The sequence below is a fragment of the Macaca thibetana genome, chromosome 4, assembly GCF_024542745.1.
Source record: "Macaca thibetana thibetana isolate TM-01 chromosome 4, ASM2454274v1, whole genome shotgun sequence".
Classification (NCBI taxonomy): domain Eukaryota; kingdom Metazoa; phylum Chordata; class Mammalia; order Primates; family Cercopithecidae; genus Macaca; species Macaca thibetana.
Genome location: NC_065581.1, coordinates 139,511,492 through 139,533,741, shown reverse-complemented (window position 1 = coordinate 139,533,741; position 22,250 = coordinate 139,511,492). Strand labels below are relative to the sequence as shown.

General features: G+C 38.3%; 1 protein-coding gene across 11 annotated transcripts in view; it reads left to right on the top strand.

Moving 5' to 3' along the window:
• Positions 1 to 22,250, top strand: part of NCOA7 (nuclear receptor coactivator 7) — a 159,565-nt gene that overhangs the window by 53,024 nt on the left and 84,291 nt on the right. The window contains exon 2 of one of the 11 annotated variants that reach the window (XM_050788681.1): positions 13,117 to 13,231. The exons of the other annotated variants lie outside the window; for them this stretch is intronic. The gene's annotated coding sequence lies outside the window, so the exon portion shown is untranslated. The remainder of the gene's footprint in view (positions 1 to 13,116; positions 13,232 to 22,250) is intronic. 11 annotated transcript variants of the gene reach the window in all.

Genomic DNA, 22,250 nt, shown 5'->3' with positions numbered 1-22,250 from the left:
AGCACTTTGGGAGGCTGAGGTGGAAGGATTGCTTGAGGCCAGAAGTTCAAGATCAGCCTGGGCAACATAGTGAGACCCTGTGTCTACAAAAAATTTTTTTAAATTACCAGGCATGGTGGTGAGCGCCTGTAGTCCCAGTTACTGGCAGCGACCTAGGGGTTGGGGCACTGAGGTGGGAGGATTGCTGGAGCCCGAGATGTCAACGCTGCAGTGAGCTTTAATCATGCCACTGCACTCCAGCTTGGGTGACAAAGTGAGACCCTGTGTCTATATATATATTTTTTATGTGTGTGTGTGTGTGTGTGTGTGTGTAATTATCCTTTACTTTTATTAAGAAAGCATCACATTTCATTATTATGTTCACAGCAATTATGCTCATAGTGAGAGGGGAGAAGTGTTTTTTCATCTGAATTGGAATTTTGTCTTGTTTGTTTTCTATTATTCTATTTTCCAGGAATTTCGAAGCCTGATTTTTAACATTGAACATATTTTCTCCCTAGATTGCGTAAGATATGCAACTTGAATAGTGTGTATTATGTTCTTATCCAAGAAGTTGATTAAAAGGCTGAATTGGAAAGCTTTATGCATTATGGCGTATTAGTACTGTCAGTACATGAAATAGTTATCGTTAAGTATTTCAGTTTGCTATAAATCAATTTTCTCTAGGTTAACCAAATTCTCTAGTCCAGCTGCTTCCATCTTACCTTAAGAAAGGTAGTGACATTTTCAGGGGCCTTAGTGAAATCTTTCTATACTACCTCCTGTGACTGGCCCATCAATATGCCAAATCTAGCCCAACCAAAACAGATAATTATGTTCATTTAGAGTCACTCGTTTTAGTGTACCTCTAGTGGTTCCTGGAAGTCAATAATTTATCTTCAAATAATCACAAATGATTAATGAGCTATCAGTTTATTTTTCTGAAAGTTGATATCAAGCTACTCAGAGCATTTCCAAATTTGGCATTTCTTTTGAAAACCAGGTTGTTGTTGTTTTTTTCCTACTTCCGATTTTCTTTCTCTGTGATTCTTCTGAGATTACTGGTAATGCTACTGCAACTCAGAGGGTTGCTTTAACAGGATAGAGACTTCATCCTGGATTTCACTTTCTTCTTAGCCATAGATATGTCATCCTTTTTAGTTTTTTGCCTATTCTCTTTGCTAAAGCTGAAAATAGGATTGAACTGGACCTGTTTTCTCTTTCTTACAGCTTAACTTCACCCAGTGGGCCTATTGCTTCTTGCCTCTTCAGCCTCTCAGCATCCTTATAATTTTCTCATTACTTTTCCTTTGCATTGTTTACAAACTTCTGCTCATGCTGAGCTTTCACTTTCTATGCTTGTTCCTATAGACTTCTGTCATTTGCTTTTTGCTTTTGTTTGAGCTCTATTATGTGCCTTCTCGCACTCCCCTATATGCCTACCCATTAGAAACTTGAGTTTATTGGGCTCTATTTGTTTCTTGAAATGCTTTCAGCGTTGGTTCTTCCACAGACTCATTTGTGGTGGAGTTGACAGAATTTGTTTTGGAAGAACATATTATCCCTCGTGAGCCATTTCTCTTATAGTCTCTGGCCATGAGATCGTACACATTCCATGTCCTTGCAAACATTTGTAGGAATGCACAATCTGATGTAATAACAAAATGCTTATATAGTAGCAGCAATGGGATAAATACTAGAAACGAGGTGACTGCCAAGTGCTAAGGGTATAGAGCAGAAGAAATGACTGTTGAAAAGATGCTGTATGTCATAAAAGAGGTGACTTGGCTGTCTTGAGATGTGAGTGAAAGTTTGCTATGAGGAAGGAAGAGAGTTTCAGGCAGAGAAGAGACAGTGTGCAGATGCATGGGCCCATGTTAGTGCATGGGATTTGCCTGTGACTGGGAGACTGAGAGAGATTCCTTATAATCTTTGAGAGAAGTCCATCGTTTGGGTCAGTTCTTTTTTTTTTTTTTTTTGACACAGAGTGTCACTCTGTTGCCCAGGCTGGAATACAATGGTGCAATCTCGATTCACTGCAACCTCCGCCTCCCAGGTTCAAACAATTCTCCTGCCTCAGCCTCCCCCAGTAGCTGGGACTACAGGTGGGCGCCACCACTCCTTGCCAATTTTTGTATTTTTAATAGGGACGTGGTTTCGCTATGTTAGCCAGGCTGGTCTCGAACTCCTGACCTCAGATGATCTGCCCACTTTGGCCTACCAAAGTGCTGGGATTACAGGCGTGAGCCACCATGCCGGACTTGTTTGCATCAATTCTTTCACAGTGTTATCTGCTGTATACTTCTGTATCCTCCTTTTGATCGACAGTTAAAATCTTCACCTAGAAAATAAGAAGAAACATCATTGATCCAGATCTACAAGATTTCTACCAAGAATTTCAAAGGCACTAGGGAATCATTTCAGGTTTCTTCTGCGACAGTCAATCTCTTGATCATGTGTCTGGACAATTTCCTCTTGAGTGATGGTTATGATAATTTTTAGGAGGCTCTCTACCACTTTGTCATTTTGTATGCTAAACCTGCCTAACCCTACCCAGCTCAAATTTTGGTTGCTTTTGTTCCCCTGCTAGGGAGCCTGCAAATACTTTACTCTCTTTTAACAAAACAAGCAGTAAATTATTTTATTATTTGCTGGGCAAGAGGACACATACAGGTTCATTGGTAATGCTACTTAGAGATTGAAGTTTGCACCCTGGATAGGGGAAATGAGCTTGCAGCCTGGATAGAGGAAATGAGTCCATAAGGCCACAAATGATTGGTTTTAACTAGTTCCATTTTTCATGGGGCAGTGAAGGCCCTTAAGGGCCTAGCATACCAAGGATGCTCAAAGACCACAGTTTTATATAAGCTTTGGCTGGTGGGCTGTTCCAAATTCACAGCCAGTTACAGTGAAACACAGCACCAAGCTTACCTGCTGGGGAAGTGCTGCTACAAAGTGGATATTCTTTGGCAGGACACGGGTAGAACCGCTGGATCTCTCAGCCACCTTGTTATTTTCTGCAGCCTCGGCTGCTCTGGATTTCAGGTCTGTGGGACATCGCCACTGTTGTGTCACAGCATGGCATGGTCTCCAGATCTCCTTTCTCCCCTGCCGTGTGTTCTGCCCACCAAAATCCTGTTACTGGTTTCAGTTTCTCTCTGGAACTTCAGAATAGTTTTCTTTCTTGCATATTAGGTAAGTTATTTTTCAACTTCCAGAAATTATGCTTAATGAAACATATATTCAAAATAAAACTTCTGCTCCAGTTTGTGTTGCTGCAGAGTGAAACTATTGGCACTAGAAATTTGTGAATTTGGAGTCATAAATTGTGAGTGATTTGCATCGTTTAACCTCATCAAAGAGAAAATGAGAAATTAAGAAAAAAGTGGAAACCAGGACAGATAAATTTGCTTGTTATGAAGATCACACATAAAACAGTTGAGTAGGCAGACAACTAAAACTCTTGGAAATAATGGGGCTGGCTGGGCTTGGTGGCTTACACCTGTAATCCCAGGACTTTGGGAGGCTGAGGTAGGCGCATTACTTGAAGTCGGGAGTTTGAGACCAGCCTGGCCACATGGTGAAACCCTGTCTCTACTAAAAATACAAAAATTAGCCAGGTGTGGCAGGCTCCTGTAATCCCAGCTACTCGGGAGGCTGAGGCAGGAGAATCACTTGAACCCAGCAGGCAGAAGTTGCAGTCAGCTGAGATCACACCACTGCACTCCAGTGTAGGTAACAGAGCAAGATTCTGTCAAAAGGAGAGGAGAGGGGAGGGGGGGAGGGAAGAGGAGGGGAGGGGAGGGGAGGGGAGGGAAGAGGAGGGGAGGGGAGGGGAGGGGAGGGGAGGGGAGGGGAGGGGAGGGGAGGGGAGGGGAATAAATGAGGCTGATGTCTTCTTTCAATCAGGGTGGCAGCAAGAGGTGCTTTGGAGGCTGTGGCCTCTCTCTCCATTCCCCTGTGCCATTGCCATCAGCATGTTCCACAGGCCACCCCAAACAAACATGTAGTTCTAGGAGTCAGATTGCTTAGCCGATGCAGCTTTAAGACATACCCCTGCCCTCCTCTCACTCCTCCAAAACTCAGTTTTGCCCCTAACTTCTAACTGCAGAGAAATTTTAAAGTTAACACTAGCTTAAGTAAGACCCTTCTTCCCTTTTTCTCTTCCTTCCTTTTTGTTGGTTCTACAGTGTTGTTTCCTCTGAGAAATAATAATAAAATTTTTAAAAATTGTTATGTTAAACTGCAAAACTTTTATTATTTTTTTAAAAATCATAATGCCTGCAAAAACAGCTGGTAGGTAGGATTATTAAGATGTGACAAATGATCTTTAAAAATAAGATGTACTTTCATACACAGTGGAAGAGTATTAACAGAAATATGTGGGCGGCTTATTTATTTTTGTTTTTGTTTTAATAAAAACAAATGTTTGGTTTTAACCATAAAAAAACTCTCATGATACATTTGTGTGTCTGAAATCATCACTAGAGAAAACTAAAGTGACTTTAAAATATAAATAATACTTATTAAATACATGTGAACATAGTGTAATTAATCCCTTGTAGATAAAAGAAAATTCTTTAAAGTTTGATTAAAAAACTGAAGATTTTTGTTCATCAAATAATCTCCATATGATCTAGATCCATTTATTTACGTAGTTGTTTATTTTTATAGAGATTTAGGGATGGAAAATATCTTAAAAACAACCTAAGCTAACTTCTTGGTAGAGGTGAGCTACTGAGGTCTTAAGAGGTTGTTATTTCACCAAGGTCACCAGACTCTCAGCTGCTGCAAGCCACAGACAAAGGTTTTCTCTTAACAGAGTTGTACTTTCATCTCACTCTACTTTCAGCAGACCAGTGATATCTCAAGCTTGTCTTTTTCTTTTAAGACCTCACTGATGGCTTGCTGACCTAAAAGGAAGAAACTGAGGCAAATTTAATGCAAGTAGAGTTTATTTGAGCCAAACTTGAGGATTGTAGCCCAGGAGCATAGACTGAAGATGCCCTGAATATGCACTCTGATTAGCAGCAGTTACAAGTGGATTTTTAAAGGCAAAAAGGAGATAGGAAGTGGGCTGATATAAAGTGATGTGCCAGGAATTCTTGTTGGCTTACAGACATAGCATTGATTAGTGACTGGCTATGCATTAAGTTATAGTGTCTGGTGTGGCATTATTAGATTAATTTATAGCTGCTTGTGGCAATAGCAAGCTGGTTCTGGAGATGAATACATAGCTCCAGCGGGAAGTAAGATGTGATTGCAGTCTCATTTTAGTGCCTCTCCAGCCTGATAATTTAAAAGGATGTGTATTTCCCAGGTAAAAGTTCTTTTTTTTTCCTCAGGCTAAAAGAGGTAGAACACTTATTCCAGAATCTTTAAAATTTCCTAAGTTCCCCAATAATGCAGGCTTGATAGGCACACAATCTAATCTTAAGATACACAGCCATCCATGTTATTTTCATGTGATAAAGACTGCTAAGTTTCCAAGTATCATCCAAACCCAGCTCAGCCAATCCACATTTGGGGGTTGTTCGTATGGAGCAACCTTGCTTATGCAAATTTCCGTAATAGTCAGGAAGCTCTTTCCCCTTTCTAGGGTCAAGTAACAGAAAACAGATCAGACTACCTTAGGAGAAAAAAAAAAGGAATATGGAGACTTCTGGTTCACATAAGTAAAAAGTCCCAGATAAGACTTGACATCAGGAATGCCTGGGTTTGGGACTGAAATAATACCATTATGACTTAGTTTATCGGTATCTAAATCCTTCCTTTCTTTTAGCTTCCTTTTTCAGGCTTTTCTTGATAAATGCAGCTAAGTCAGAATCTTCATTATGCAACAGCAGGCAAAACAAATGCTTGGTATTAGGTCTCACAAGTCCTGAGACTCACAGGGATTGGACCAACTTAGAGCCGGTGCTGAGTTTTGGAGTAGTGGCTGCTGCTGGGCAGCTGCAGAGGCAGAGACTCAGTGCTTTGATTGGACAAGCACCTTTCTGGAGCTAGGGTGAGTCCTACCCAGATCTGGTATTGCAGAATAAGGAATAGATTGTAGGCAGGCCATTGAAATCTACTGCAGTTTTCGCTAGTATGTCAGGCAGTGTACTAGGAACTGGAGTTAAAGCTTTTAAAAAGAATGACATGCTTTGAGTCTCAGTGAGTTTTTAGATACTGTACATATTGCTGTAAATATCATAGTTAATTCCATCATTGATTGGATGATTTGATAAGATAACCGTTAAAGAACTTTCCTACTTGAGATTCTAGGATTTATGCTTCTTGGAAACAAAATGGAAAAGGTTCAAATTCTTTCATTAGTTTAGGTAATTATATTTTCACCTTAAGCTGTTTTAGAATGTTTGATATTGTGACAGCTTTATGTAGAATTCAGAAAACTCAATTTAGTGTTTAATACCACAACTCCACTAAAATAATATCTGAATATAGAAAAATTAATTTATGGATAAAGAGCACTTTAAAAAATGTATGGTTGTCATGCCAGGGACATAATGGTTGATAAATATGAATTTTCATTTTTGCTGATGCCATTGTGAAGTTGTAATGTATACATGTGTTAAAATATTAAGCCCCTCTTTTTAAGGGACCTTTTGATGGAGATGATTAAAGATTAAAGATTCTTTGGTCTAATCCATACAAACAGCAATGACATTTTCCTTTATTGGGCTTTTGTTTGAACTGTAGCTGATATACTCCCTGCAGAGTCTCAGTAATAGTTAAAAACATATTTATTTCCCCCCATCTGATAAAATATTGTTATCATTCCATTTTGGTTTTCTTCAAAACCGCCTTTAACTCAGCCAAAATAAAGTCCAGCTGAGTTTTCTTATGGCTTAATGCAGGAGTGTGGAAATCCACAGGAAATGTGGATGACTATTATTCCAACATTACAAATGTTCAAGAGAGTTTTTTAAAGTGTATTGAAATTAAAAGGAATGCCTGGGAGCAGAACATTTAAAACTATATAAACAAGTACACATCTATGAGAAATTATCTTGCCTTTTATCAACAACTATTTAAAAATCAAAAAGAACATGTAATAAAATCAAAGCAAAACTTCCTTGGTAAAGTCTGCTGCTGGAGAAGATGGTTGATTACTTAATTTCATAATAGGAAGTTGGTTGCACCTGTGTGTGCCGAGTGACATATTACATATGAAGAAAAGTTTATGATAGGAAATTCCAGCCATTTGGGGCAAAGTGTTCAAGTAGTGGGGAATTGTTAGGTCTTGGGCTAGTTATCTCCCCACAAAATACCTTACATTATTCTTTAAATTAGATTAATGTTGAGCGAAGTTTGATTTCTCTCATTGTTTGTGTGTGAAGTGACTTCGCTTGAGAAATTAGCCTAAAAGTCTGTGTTACATGGTCTGATTCAAGGTTTATATCAGTTTGTGAAATTTGACACATATAACTTATAATTAGCCTGCTTCATCTTTCCCGGATTGAAGTTTGTTTCTCATTCATTCATTCATTCATTCATACTCCACCTTTAAGGCATCTTTCTTTGGAAAAGTACACGCGTGTCACCGTGTATAACCAGCCATGCCTTGGTCCAATCCCAGCGTTAAGTCACATTCAAAGAAATACGTATATCAGAGAAAAGAATTGAAGATAACTCAAATATTTAGTTCACCTTTCAGAAAACATCCAAGGGGGTAATAAATGCCTTATATTTGATAAAACTTTAAACTCCTCTTTCTCATCTCTCTGACCTTTTACATGTCTCTCAGCTGCTTCCCCAGACTTTCTCCTTTTTGAAACCCTTCCCATATCCAGCCAGTGTATCTCCTCATGTGCTTACCTTTTCCCCTTCTTTCCTTCTAGGTTTATTTTCTTCTATTTCTTCTCTCACTCTATTTCCTCTTCCACTTCTCCCCCTAATTCATTTCCCACACCTGTGTTCATAAACTCAGAACCAGGAAAAGGAAACAAACAAACCCAGAATCCCATCAGGAGGCAGCATGAGTAAGGAGGCTGAGATCATCCACATGCTATTATATTTTCTCTTCGTTGCACTTATTAAAGAAATTACAATATACTATTTAAAAATGGAAAGTCCAGACCAGGGAACATATAAATTGGCATGAAAAATGGGACAGTAAATTGCATGCTGCTATTAGTTGTATGGCTGTTGCAGAACTACTTCATGGTTAGTGATAAAAAGGAACTCCTTCCCATATTTTTTCCTGTTAATGAGTAGAGCACATGCCAGTCCCTCTGATAACAAAGCCCTTCCTAGTCCTTAACTCTCTAGTGACTAAGGAAAAACGTCCCCTTCGCCCTTGGAAGCTTCACTGAAAAATGAACTCATAAAAGGCAGGTTAATAAGAAAGAAGCATACAATTGTTTTTTAACGTGCATGAGGAAAACCTAAGTTTGGGAGACCACAAAGTGTTTACCCAATCCTGCAATGGGGTACAGAAGCTTCTATGCCATCTTGAGGTCACAGAAAGAATGGGGGCTCAGAGCATGGCCAAAAATCAGATTACAGTGGCAAGACAGATTATGGGGAGGGAAAGAAGAAGAGGCCTGGCTTGTGAAGGGGTCTTGTTATATAGATGAAACCTGATAGGTAGCAGCCGTCAGAGAGGATAGGTGGTAAATGCTTCTTTCAGATCTTTGAAGGTGTCAGACTCTCAGTTAAATCTTTCCTAGATCAGGACAAGGGAAGACCTGGCTGGATTGATGCAAAACTCCCCCATGAAAAACAGCTTTGCAGGGGTACTTCTGTTTGCAAGCCCTCAGAACAGCTATCTCAAAACATGTCAAAGAAGCATGTTCTGGAGTGAAATGCTTTTATTTTCTTCACTAGAGTTTGGTGTTTTCTGGTTCTCCAACACCAGCTGAGTGTCCAACAGTTCCATTCAGTTTTGACACTAACTTCTCAGAGTCAGCCTCAGACTCCACAGATTTAAGGGTTCTGTTGTAAGTCCCAGGTCCCCGGACCACCTGTGCTTTTGTCCACCTTGACTGCAAATTTGAGGTTTCCCCTGACCGCCTTCTTCAGGTTTGAGAGTTCACTAGAACTGCGCAGGGGACTCAGGAAAACACTTTTCTTACACTTAACCAGTTTATTATAAAGGATATAACTCAGGAACAGCCCAATGGAAGAGAGGCAGAGGGCAAGGTATGGGGGACTCAGGGATGGTAGGCTTGGGGATTCAGGGGTGGTGCCAACAAGCTTCAATGCCCTCTCCAGGTGTGCCACCTTCGCAGTGGCTTAATGTGTTCATCACCGTGGAAACTTTCAGAACTTCAACATTTAAGGGGTTTTCTTGGAGGTTCATTACCTATGCATGATTGATTAAATCATTAGCCCTTGGTGATTTTTGTTTGTTTGTTTTTGAGACAGTCTTACTCTGTCACCCAGGCTAGAGTTTAGTGGAGCAATCTCAGCTCACTGCAACCTCCACCTCCCGGGTTCAGGCAATTCTCCTGCCTCAGCCTCCCAAGTAGCTGGGACTACAGGTGCATGCCACCACGCCTGGCTAATTTTTGTATTTTTAGTAGAGATGAGGTTTCCCCATTTTGGCTAGGCTGGCCTCGAACTCCTGACTTCAGTGATCAGTCCAACCTCAGCCTCACAAAGTGCTGGGATTACAGGTGTCAGCCACTGCGCCAGGCCTAGCCCTTAGTGATTTAACTCTATCTGCTATCCCCTCCCCTCTTGAGAAGTGGATTGTGGGGTAGGGCCAAAAATTCCAACCTTTTAACCCTGGCTGGATCTTTCTGGTGACTAACCTCCATCCAGAAGCTCTCTGGGCTCCTCCCTCCCTCTGCAACTTTGAGTCATCTCATTAGAATACAAAAGACACTCTTCTTCACTCAGGAGATTCCAGTGTTTTAGGAAATCTGTACCAGGAACCTGGGGACAAAGACCAAATACAGTCATGTTCCACGTAAGCCACTGGCCTCATTTATGATGGTGGGTCCGTAAGATTATGATGGGGCTAACAAATTCTATCATCCAGTAACATTGTCGCCGTCATAGTGCAACACATTACTTGGTGATGCTGGTGTAAACAAACCCACTGTGCTGCCAGCTGTGGAAAAGCATAGCACATACAATTATGTACAGTGCCTAATACTTGATAATGATGATAAATGATTGTGTTACTGGTTTATGTATTTACTACACTAGCTATTATTATTTTAGAGTGTTTTCTGATTATTAAAAAAAAAAAAAAAGCTATACAGAACAGCCTCAGGCAAGTCTTTCAGGAGGTGTTCCAGAAAAAGGCATTGTTATTACAGGAGAGGATCATTCCCTGCGTGTAATTGCCCCTGAGAACTTCCAGTGGGACAGGATGTGGAGGTGGAAGACAATGACGCTGATGTTCCTGACCCTGTGTAGACCCTGTGTGTTTACGTCTTAGTTTTTAAACTAAGTTTAAAAAGTTTAAAAAGTAAAACAAAAGGGTTAAAAATTTTAGAAATAGAGAAAAGCTTATAGAATAAGCATATAAAGAAAGAAAATATTTTTGTACAGCTGTACAATGTGTTTGTATTTTTAGCTAAATATCAAAAAGTTATTTAAAAATTGATAAAGTAAAAAAGTTATAGTAAGCTAAGGTAGTTTATTATTGAATGAAGAAAAAAATTATATAAATTTAGTGCAGCCTAAGTATACGGCATTTAGAAGCAGTAGAGCACAGTAAGCACATTTACTCACTACTCACTCTCTGACTCCCCGAGAGCAGCTTCCATACATGGTAAGGACCTATACAGCTGTATCATTTTTTCTTTTCTTTTTGAGACAGGGTCTTGCTCTGTTGCCTAGAATGAAGTGCAGTGGCATGATCATAGCTCGCTGCAGCCTCAGCCCCCCAGGCTCGGGTGGTCCTCCCACCTCAGCCTTCTGAGTAGCTGGAACTACTCAGGATGCTACCTTGCCTGGCTAAATTAAAAAAAAAAAAAAATTGTAGAGACAGGGTCTTGCAATGTTGCTTAGGCTGGTCTTGAACTCCTGGACTCAAGCAGTTCTTCTGCTTTGGCCTCCCAAAGTGCTAAGATTATAGGCTTGAGCCATCATGCCTGGCTACCATTTTTTAAATACCATATTTTTGTTTTACCTTTTATGTTTTTACACCTGTTTAGATACATAAATACTTACTGGTTACAACTGCCTACAGTATTCATTACAGTAGCATGCTGTACAGTTTTGTAAACTAGTAGCAATGGGTTCTACCATATAGCCTAGGTGTATCATAGGCTATTCTATGTGGGTTTGTAGTAAGTATATTCTATAATGTTTGTATAATGACAAAAATCACCTGATGCCATGTTTCTCAGAACGTATCCCTGTTGTTTAGCAAGACATGGTTATATTTATTTATTTATTGTTATACCACAGGTGTTCCTGTGGTTGGCTAAAATCAAACTGGTAACTTGAGAGGTGGCCATTGTTGGGTTTTTTTTAAGAGCGTGACCAAGACCGCCTTGTGATTGGATGGTCATTGTCCAAGATTTTTCTTCAAACTCTATTTTGGGTTTACCTTTACATGTGAATGAATTATTGAGACTCAGAGTTCTGCACTAACTTCAGAAGGAAAAAAATTCGGAGTAGGTACTACCAGTCTACCAGCCCAGGAATTCTGTTTTTAAGCAATGTCACTTCCCAAGCAGTAGCCAGCATGTAACAATTGGAAAAAATACCTCTAAGATGTTGAATAGACATGTTAGATGTAAACCAACTACGTTGAGAGCATCTGCCAAAATAAGTTTTAAAATTTCATACCTGATATTAGATTATTATTTCTGAAAGTACCTATAATGACAGAATGATTTATGAGGTCACGTCTAGTTTATGACAATGAAAGTATATTATCATAAAAGGGTATGTATGTATGTCTAAAAAGTATGTATATCATAAAAAGTATATGTATGTCTAAAGTTGTTCAAAAGCAATTTCAGATTAATAGAGTATATTTTTTTAAAGTTGAGAGAGAAGTTAAGCTAGAACATATGCAATTTTATGCTACTTATAATTGTTTTCTGTCATCAGGCCATTTCTGCTGATCATAAACTATGTTTCCCTTACGAGGCTTTCAGTAGAACATTAATTTATATACTAAACTGATTAGTTTCAGGATTCTGTATTTTAGCTCTTATTTCCTTCAGTATTTCTACAGTTAAAGCAGTTGACAGGAAAGTCGGTTAAAATTGGATGACAGAATCACTGGCATCATTGAGTTTGCTTGCTTGAGATTTTTCAAGATAGTGTGCTTTGTGTTTGACTAAAATGTCTTCAAGAAAACAACTGTTTGCTGTTCTTCTGGAATTATGTCACTGCAATATATTGCTGTTGCAGCAAAATATATGTGTCACGAAAATATATGCCAATGCTGCTTTCTATAAGATTCATTGAGTAGTCAGAATACAGTTCGTTTTGAGTAAAAAGCATTTCTAAAAAAATAATTTTAAAAGGTTTCCTTTATTAAGGAGTTCTAGCAAAATAAAAAAATATTTTAGAAGACTTTCTTGGCTTTGTAGGGGATTATAAACAGCTTTGTGTAAGGGATTATAAACAGTGATTAACAGATTCAATGTAGATCTAAGTAATTAGATACGAAAATGAGACTTAACTCTTTAGAAATCCTACCTGTTAAAAATTTCCTTCCAATGCCCCCATTTCCAAGAGACTGTTTTGAAGTCATCCAACATAAATAAAAAAATTCACATCTGTAATATTCTCATTGCAGATTTCAGGGTAGTCTTGAATAAACCTTTTGCTTTTGCTTTAGAAATATGTTTATTGCTACTCACTGCCAGCAGTGAATTTTTTCAAGTATCATAGATAATACATCGAATAGCCATAGTAGTGATTTAGACATAAACACTAACACACTAAGATATGATGCTCAGTTTACAATTATTTGTAACATAAAAGTTAAGTTAGCCAGTGTGGTAGGCTGAATAGTGACCCCCAAAGATAGCCAGTTCCTAATCCCTGGTACTTGAGAATGTTACCTTTTATGGCAAAAGAGATCTTGCAGATGTGATTAAGGGCCTTGAGATAGGAACATTAACTTGGATTATCTGGATGGGTCCTATATGCAATCCTAAATGTACATATAAGAGGGAGGTTTGACTGCAGATAAAACAGTGTGCCATGCAGGTGGCTTTGAAAATGGACGAAGAGGCTACCGGGAATATACCTCTAGAAGCTGGGAAAAGCAAGAAAGAACCTCTGATGGGGAGGATGGCCCTGTGGACACCTTGATTTCAGCCTGGTGAGTCTGATTTTAGACTTCTGACCTCCAGAACTATAAGAAAACAGATGTGTGTTAAGTTACCAAATGTGTGGTAATTTGGTACAGCAGTCGTAGGGAATTAATACATCCGGTCAGTTTAACTAGGTTAAATAAGCTACGTGCATAATGTCATTGTAAAGCAAAAGAAAATAAACAACTTCCAGATACTTTGTTTACATTTCTCTTTGTCGAATTTGACTAACTTCTCAGTTGCAGTGTTTGTCAGCTTATTCTTGGTTGATAAGCAGTAAAATTCCTAATATTTAAATATATTTGTAGGCCTTTTTGGTGACTCATAGCACAACACAATTCTCTCGTTACCTGGAGCGAGTTCCCTTTTCTGGTTCCCTTCCTTAGTTTATAGATGAGATATATATTACCATTGTTTGCACCATCAATTTCTCTAAACCGTTTTTAGGCTGTGACTCAGCATTCTGACTTCTAGAAAAGGGAACCAAATTCTCACACAGGGCAATGTATACATTCAACAAAAGCCTGTTTTGTTTTATAAATACAATGTAGACATTCTACACAGTGTGCATCCATTTTGCAGCAGTGTCATTTTGATCCTGGTACCGGGGGATGCTTATAAGGTTTCTGAAATGTCCCACCCCAAGGCTCCTCTGAGAGAGTGTGAATTTGGTTTTGGCCACTTCTGGCCCCCACACGTTGGTTACCGGGGTCTTCTAAGACCTGCTGACCCACCACTGTTTTAATAGTACAAGGAAATCCTAGAAAAGGAAAACTGAATTGTTGCAGTTTCCCCGATTGACATTCTGTTTTTCTGTCTTTATTTGAATGTGGTTGTTCTTTGAGGCTAGGGGAAATGCTGTTGTGTGTTTGTATACCCAGCTGAAGGATATATTGCTAGTTATTGAATGCAAAGCCAAAGAATCTCTTTTCCTAACTGTATTGGTTCTTTGAAGCCGGAGTACTTTCATTTTAACTGATGAATTTCAGTTTTAGCAGTGGGAAGAATCTCATTATCACGATTAGAAAAAAGGAAAAAAAAATGCATGTCTCCATGGGTGACACTAAATCAGGAACATCCACAGGTTTTTCCAGTGATTACTCTTAAACCTTTTGTTTTTATTTGGCCAGAATTCCAAGAGAAAATTTTCTTCAAGTGAGTTGTTGTTTTAACTGTTACTCTCCCTTTGCCTGTAAGTTTGACTTAATTTGGCATATAATGTATCATAAATGAGGATTTTCAGTGGAAATGGAAAACTATGAAATGACAAAATGAAATGAAGTTCAAAAAGTGATGTTTTTCTAGAAATAATAAGTGGCTTTGCATTGATGACTAAATTCATAGCAGAGTTAAATACAATTAATATTTATGTAGAGTGAGAAAAAGGACATGAACATATATTAATACCTGACATTTGTCACATACCTTCTTTGTTATGTTAAATATGTTGTGTTTTATATGTTCTCTCATTTACTTGGATTCTTAGAAATCCCCGAGTAAGAATAACAGCAGCAGCACAACAAATTAGTAACTTTTCTTTATTAAGCTCTTCCTGGAAACCAGGCACAGGTTGTGTTTAATAGTAAAGTGAGCTTTCTGTGTACCATTTCCTTTAATCACCATTAAAAACCCATCAGAGGCTATTATTTTTATGTCAAGGACAACAAACCTTGTTGGCTTAGAGTTAGTAACTCACCAAAGGATGTGCATCCAAGGTACAAGAGGATTCAAACACAAGTGTTTCTGCCCAAAGACTGACCTTCCATTGTCAGAGGTGGTAAAAGTCAGAAGTAGACAACCAGGAAAAAACAGCCTAGGCTCTGAAGGTCAGAACAATACAATGACAAGGTTGCAGCCAGAACAGCCAAGAAAAGCACCAAGAGAGGGTCCCTGGAGGGAGACAGACTAGCTCTATCTGACTTTAAAAAAAAAAAAAATGGTGTGGGATTGCAGTCCAGCAATTTACTGAGATAGCTGGACTCAGGAGAAAGAATGAACCACTAAACAAGAGTTAGCAAAATGTTGCTATAGCGGCAGATATTTAATTTTGTTGTTGTTTGTTAGCCTTGTAAATCCAGAAGTAATACATGCTTACTGTACAAAAGATTCAACACCACCACATTACATACCTATAAAGTAAAAGTTCTTGGCTGGGCGCGGTGGCTCATGCCTGTAAATCCCAGCACTTTGGGAGGCTGATTTGGGTGGATCACGAGGTCAGAAAATCGAGACCATCCTAGTCAACATAGTGAAACCCCGTCTGTACTAAAAATACAAAAATTAGCTGGGTGTGGTGGTGCTGCATGCCTGCAATCCCAGCTACTCCGGAGGCTGAGGCAGGAGAATCGCGTGAACCAGGGAGTCGGAGGTTACAGTGAGCCGAGATCTCGCCACTGCCCTCCATGCAGTCTGGTGACACAGCAAGACTCCGTCTCAAAAAAAAAAAGTGAAAGTTCTTCTTCTCTCCCCACTCGTTGACCAACCGTTTTCTCATACATCCACCAAACCTGTATAAATACATATCTATGTGTATATAGTTGGTCTTTAGGGATTTTGCTTTTTTTGTTGTTTTTTCCACAAAAATGGAGTCACGCTGCAATACTGTTTTACATCTTTTTTTCATGAAATAATGCTATACCTACATATTTCATATTAGTACTCTATTTCCCTACAGAGGTAATTTTAAAGAAAAATTTTGTATTAAAGAAGACTTTCATGGGTCTGTTCTCATGGTTGGTCAGTTTTGATGTTTTCTACTTTTCTTCCTGGAGCTATTAGCCCCAAATTATAGAGCAGTGTTTTGTTGTTATTCTTGGTTTGGTTTTAGGGTTTTTTGGTTTGTTTTTATTTTTGCTTTTAATAGCCTTTGTAAATGAATGGGGTTCTGACTGTCTTGGCCTCTGGACTTATCCAAGGCTAGAAATTCTGCAGTGGAAGGAAAATGTAATCAAATGTGAGACTTAGGAAAAAAAACACAAGTGCAAGACTCTTGGGACGGTTTAGTTTGGATGTTAAAAAAAAAAAATTTTTTTTTTTTTTTTTAAATCAAAACAAGTTTAACACATTTCCTCCTCTTCTCCGCCAAGGGCAAACTGTTAGAGCCAGATAGGACCTTGAAAATCATGTTAGCCTCTTGCTTTTGTTTACTTAGAAGTCCCAGGGGGTTTATCCTATTTCCAACGCAGGTTGCAGGGCTGATTACAGAGAAAGCCAAGCCCAGAACCCAAATCTGTGTTCATATCTTTCTGTGAGTGCGCAATCCATTGAAGCCCACTAAATTTTCAGGCCCCCACATAGTTTGTAGAATTTTCAGAGTCCAGCGGATTTTATTTTAAAGTCGAGGTATACGTATATGCCATAGTACACATTTAGAGGGGCTTCTAGGAGGCCCTGTGGCAGTTGGCTGTAACCTAGGCTTGTGAATTCCCGCTCCACAGCTAAACTATGCCCTATGACCTTGGGAAATGGTCCTAGTTTTTCTCACCCTTCCTTTTGTTATCTGTAAAATAGAGATAAAACTGCCTACCTCATTGGGCTTTTGTGAGGATAGACTAGCATTTGTGAAGTACATAGCCTGGTGCCTGGCTCCTTAGTCAGCTTAGTAGTTCCTGTTAGAAGAAAGCTCTTTAAAGCTTTTCATAAGTTTTTGAAAAGTAAAATTCAGTTTTAAAAATTGGACAATATGTGTTAAATTATTCTTACAGTAGGAAAGAGATTTCAAAGACTACTTAAAATATTTTTAATATATTATTGTACATGGTATAAAATTCAAAATGTACAAATGAAACACAATAAAAAGTATTTGAGTGTGTGTATGTACCCTTGTACACATATTTTCTGCATATACTCGTTACATTTTAAATACTGTATCTTTACCCTTCTCTCTAATGTCTTGCAGATAGGACTAACTATAGCTCTAGATCAATATGGTCTAGTACTTTCTGTGATGATGGAAGTATTCTGTATTATCTAGTAGAGTAACCACTAGGATATGAGTCTAGAAGTGTATTTCTTACAACAGAATAATTTTAAAGTCAATTTTACTTAAATGTAGTAACTATGGGTGACTAGCCTGTGGCTACTATATTGAACAATGCCATACAAGATATTTATGTCTATGTTGCATTTTTCAAAAGCACATGGATCCCGAATTTTAAAATGAAGAGTAACTATGGGTGACTGGCCTGTGGCTACCATATTGAACAATGCCATACAAGATATTTATGTCTATGTTGCATTTTTCAAAAGCACATGGGTCCCAAATTTTAAAATTAAGAACAAAGTCATATATAACTGTGAATTTAATATTAATTAAAGCAGTCTGTAGTTCAGTACATTTTAAATTGTGCGTGACTAATATGTAGAAAGCTGAAACTGGATCCCTTCCTTATACCTTATACAAAAATTAATTCAAGATGGATTAGAGACTTAAATGTTAGACCTAAAATCATAAAAACCCTAGAAGAAAACCTAGGCAATACCATTCAGGACATAGGCTTGGGCAAAGACTTCATGACTAAAACACCAAAAGCAATGGCAACAAAAGCCAAAATAGACATATGGGATCTAATTAAACTAAAGAGCTTCTGCACTGCAAAAGAAACTACCATCAGAGTGAACAGGCAACCTACAGAATGGGAGAAAAATTTTCCAGTCTACCCATCTGACAAAGGGCTAATATCCAGAATCTACAAAGAACTCAAACAAATTTACAAGAAAAAAACAACCCCATCAAAAAATGAGCAAAGAATATGAACAGACACTTCTCAAAAGAAGACATTTATGCACCCAACAGATACATGAAAAAATGCTCATCATCACTGGTCATCAGAGAAATGCAAATCAAAACCACAATGAGATACCATCTCACACCGGTTAGAATGGTGATCATTAAAAAGTCAGGAAACAACAGATGCTGGAGAGGATATGGAGAAATAGGAATTTTTTTACACTGTTGGTGGGAGTGTAAACTAGTTCAACCATTGTGGAAGACAGTGTGGCGATTCCTCAAGGATCTAGAACTAGAAATACCATTTGACCCAGCGATCCCATTACTGGGTGTATACCCAAAGGATTACAAATCATGCTACTCTAAAGACACGTGCACACATATATTTATTGTGGCACTATTCACAATAGCAAAGACTTGGAACCAACCCTCATGTTCATCAGTGATAGACTGGATTAAGAAAATATGGCACATATATGCCATGGAATACCATGCAGCCATAAAAAAGATGAGTCTGTGTCCTTTGCAGGGACATGAATGAAGCTGGAAACCATCATTCTCAGCAAACTGTCACAAGGACAGAAAACCAAACACTGCATGTTCTCTCATAAGTGGGAATTGAACAGTGAGAACACTTGGACACAGGGCGGGGAACATCACACACTGGGGCTTGTTGCAGGGTGAGGGACTGGGGGAGGGATAGCATTAGGAGAAATACTTAATGTGAATGACGAGTTGATGGGTGCAGCAAACAAGCATGGCATATGTATACCTATGTAACAAATCTGCATGTTGTACACATGTACCCTAGAACTTAAAGTATAATAAAAAATAAATAAATAATGTGTGGCTAATATATTTTATTTTAAAATCAAGTAGCTTAAATAAGAAGATGGGAGTTCATTTTGGAGAACATGCTGCGAATCAGAGAAAGCTGTGAAATGGCTGTAGAATAGCAGATCTCAACCAAATCAGAACATTTAAATCAACTTAAAGTGGAAAAATTCAGAAGATTAAGAAGCAGCATATCTCAGAACATGGGCTCATTTTCCATTATTTTATTCAAGAAATATTTACTGAGTACCTAATGTGTGCCATGCAAGAAAGGAACTTGCCCAAGACCCTGACTCTGCTTACTGCCAGTGCCCCAAACTCATTTCCTTTTGTAAAAGAAAAAGCTTCAGAAGAAAATCAGTTTTCATTCAGCTACTACAAGTGATTTATTTAGCAGGAGCCCCTTGCTCACTTCTGTAGTCAGTCGGCTAACTCTGGGCTGGAACACTAGTAGGGAAAAAGTGAAGTATGTGTTCATTCTATGAGTGCCTACACCATTTTAATGTAAAAAAGCCAAGAGATTCCAGAATTTAAAAAGCTTTTTAATATTCCTTTATGGAAAGGTATAAATAAGCTCGGAATCGTGGTGTCCAGCCACATTGCCTCATTCTTCTGCCCTTGGGGAAGCCCACAGTGTAATTTGTCTTTTCTTTTGGCTTTCACCTTGTCTTCCCCAAACAGTGATTACTTCTTATGTTAGCATTGCATTTGATCTAAGTCTTATTCATTTTTTGCACTTCGAAAATTTTCTGTTATGACATGTTTTGTTTTCATAATAAAAGAAGAAAAATAAATAATATCATAAAACATAGTCCAGGTCACAGAGTTGTTGAAAGCCTGACAAAGCAGAGATTGTGAAGAGAAGGTAAATTGGAGTGGGAAAGATAGGATTAGAAGATAGAATTGACAAAGCTTGACTACAGTTTAAAACACTGGTTTTATGTAATTGTGATCTATTTTAAAGAAAGACAAATGCAAAATAAAGGTTTTGGTTTTTTTTCCCACTTGTACTCACGGCAATCAAATCTTAAATGTATTTCATTATTTTTCAGTCACTCATCGTTTAAGATGATTTGCCAAGTGTATTTTTAGCCCACAATATAAAATCAGTGTATATTTGGGGTCATGAAAAATGCTTAGATGAAATAATGGGAGTTCGTTTTTCTGCAAGACCATTTTTTTTCTGTTTATCTTAAGTTAATGATAACAAATCCCTATTGTGAGATTATCTTACTAAGATAGGTACTGGCTTAAAAACAAAAAGTAAGGACTGAAAGATTAAAGCCCTGAAAAGGAATGCTTGAAGAGCATTAACTTTACCAGATTCCTCAGGTTGGCAGCTATTCCCCTTTGCAAAAAGTGTTAGAAATTGATCTCTTTACTTGGAAGGAAGGATTTTACAGAGGGCTTCCAGAAACACATCTGATTTCCAGTTGCAATATCAGAATATTCTAGTTATATTGATAATCTCCAGAGAAACAAAGTCTATGAGTACTCTAGTCAAAGCAAAAGATTATCTGATTGTAGAATTTCTAAGGTATTATTTCTAAGGTATTCTAGCTTTTTTTCTGAAGTAACAACTGTGTTTGGCTATATGTGTTGACAATAATAGTCTGTGTAGAAAAGGGAGAGAAAAATAAAACAATGTATCCCATTTTGTTATTTCCAAGAGGAAAATGAGTCTCTAATGAGATGTCCCCAAACAGTGCTGCCGTTCATCAAAGCACATGCCCCAGATCTGAGTGAGTTTAATTATCGTGGGGACAGTGAAACAAGGACATTTAAATCAACTTAAAGTGGAAACATTCAGAAGATTAAGAAGCAGCATATCTCAGGCTGCATAGAATTAATATTAATATTTGACATCTCTTTTCTCTTAGAAGGAATCATCTTTGGAAGGGGGCAACAAAGTTAATCCCAAACATGTTTTTGATTAGCCAGTACATCAGAATCAGCCCATCATTTTGGAGAAAGAGATCAGTTCTCTGCATAGATAAGCCTTCCAATGTTAAGAGACAAGCTCTGTGTGGTATCTAGATTGCTGCAGAATAATTTGAGCCTCACGCAGGACTTTTGATCAGAAGAGAAATTTTGATCAGGAGGGAAATTGTTTTATTAGGGGTATTATCTGAACTTTGCTAGAGCTATTTACTCCTTTACCAGAAAAATAAGTTAAAATCTGAGGATAGAAAATAATATGTTTCATGAAAATAATTCCTTTTTATGAGTCTCCAATTGTTTGGTTGGTGATTTTTGGTTATTTATTTATTTATTATTAATTATATGATTCTTTCAATAGCTTTTGGTGGTACAAGTGGTTTTTGGTTATGTGGATGAATGGTATAGTGGTGGAGTCTGAAATGTTAGTGCACCTGTCAACTGAGTAATGTACATTGTATCCAATATGTAATTTTTTTATCCCTCAGCCACATCCCACCCTCCCCTGGTTCGTTATTATACTATGTATGTTTTTGCATCCTCATAGCTTAGCTCCCACTTATAAGCGAGAACATGTAATATTTGATTTTTTCATTCCTAAGTTACTTCACCTAGAATACTTACCTCCATTTCCATCCAAGTTGCTGCAGAGGACATTATTTTGTTCTTTTCTGTGGCTGAGTGGTAGTCCATGGTGTATATAGACCACATTTTCTTTATCTACTCATCAGTTGATGGGCACTTAGGTTTATTCCGTATCTTTGCAATTGTGAATTGTGCTGCAATAAACATACACATGCAGGTATTGTTTTCGTATAATGACATTTTTTCCTTTGAGTAGATACCCAGTAATGCGATTGGTGGATCGAATGGTAGATCTACTTTTTTTTTTTTTTTTTTTTTTTTTTTTTTTTTTTTTTTTGAGACGGGGTCTCGCTCTGTCACCCAGGCTGGAGTGCAGTGGCCGGATCTCAGCTCACTGCAAGCTCCACCTCCCGGGTTTACGCCATTCTCCTGCCTCAGCCTCCCGAGTAGCTGGGACTACAGGCGCCTGCCACCTCACCCGGCTAGTTTTTTGTATTTTTTAGTAGAGACGGGGTTTCACCGGGTTCGCCAGGATGGTCTCGATCTCCTGACCTTGTGATCCGCCCGTCTTGGCCTCCCAAAGTGCTGGGATTACAGGCGTGAGCCACCGCACCCGGCCGGTAGATCTACTTTTAATTGCTTTGAGAAATCGCCATACTGCAAAGGTTGTACTAATTTATATTCCCACCAGCAATGTATAAGTGTTCCCTTTTCACCACATCCACACACAACATCTATTGTTTTTTGACTTTTTAATAACAGCCATTCTGGCTAGAATAAGGTGGTATTTCACTGTGGTTTTAATTTGTATCTCCCTGATGATTCGTGATATAGAGCATTTTAAAAAATATATTTGTTGGCCAATATATATCTTTTTTTTTTTAGAAATATCTATTCATGTCATTTGCCCACATTTTAATGGGATTATTTGCTTTTGTCTT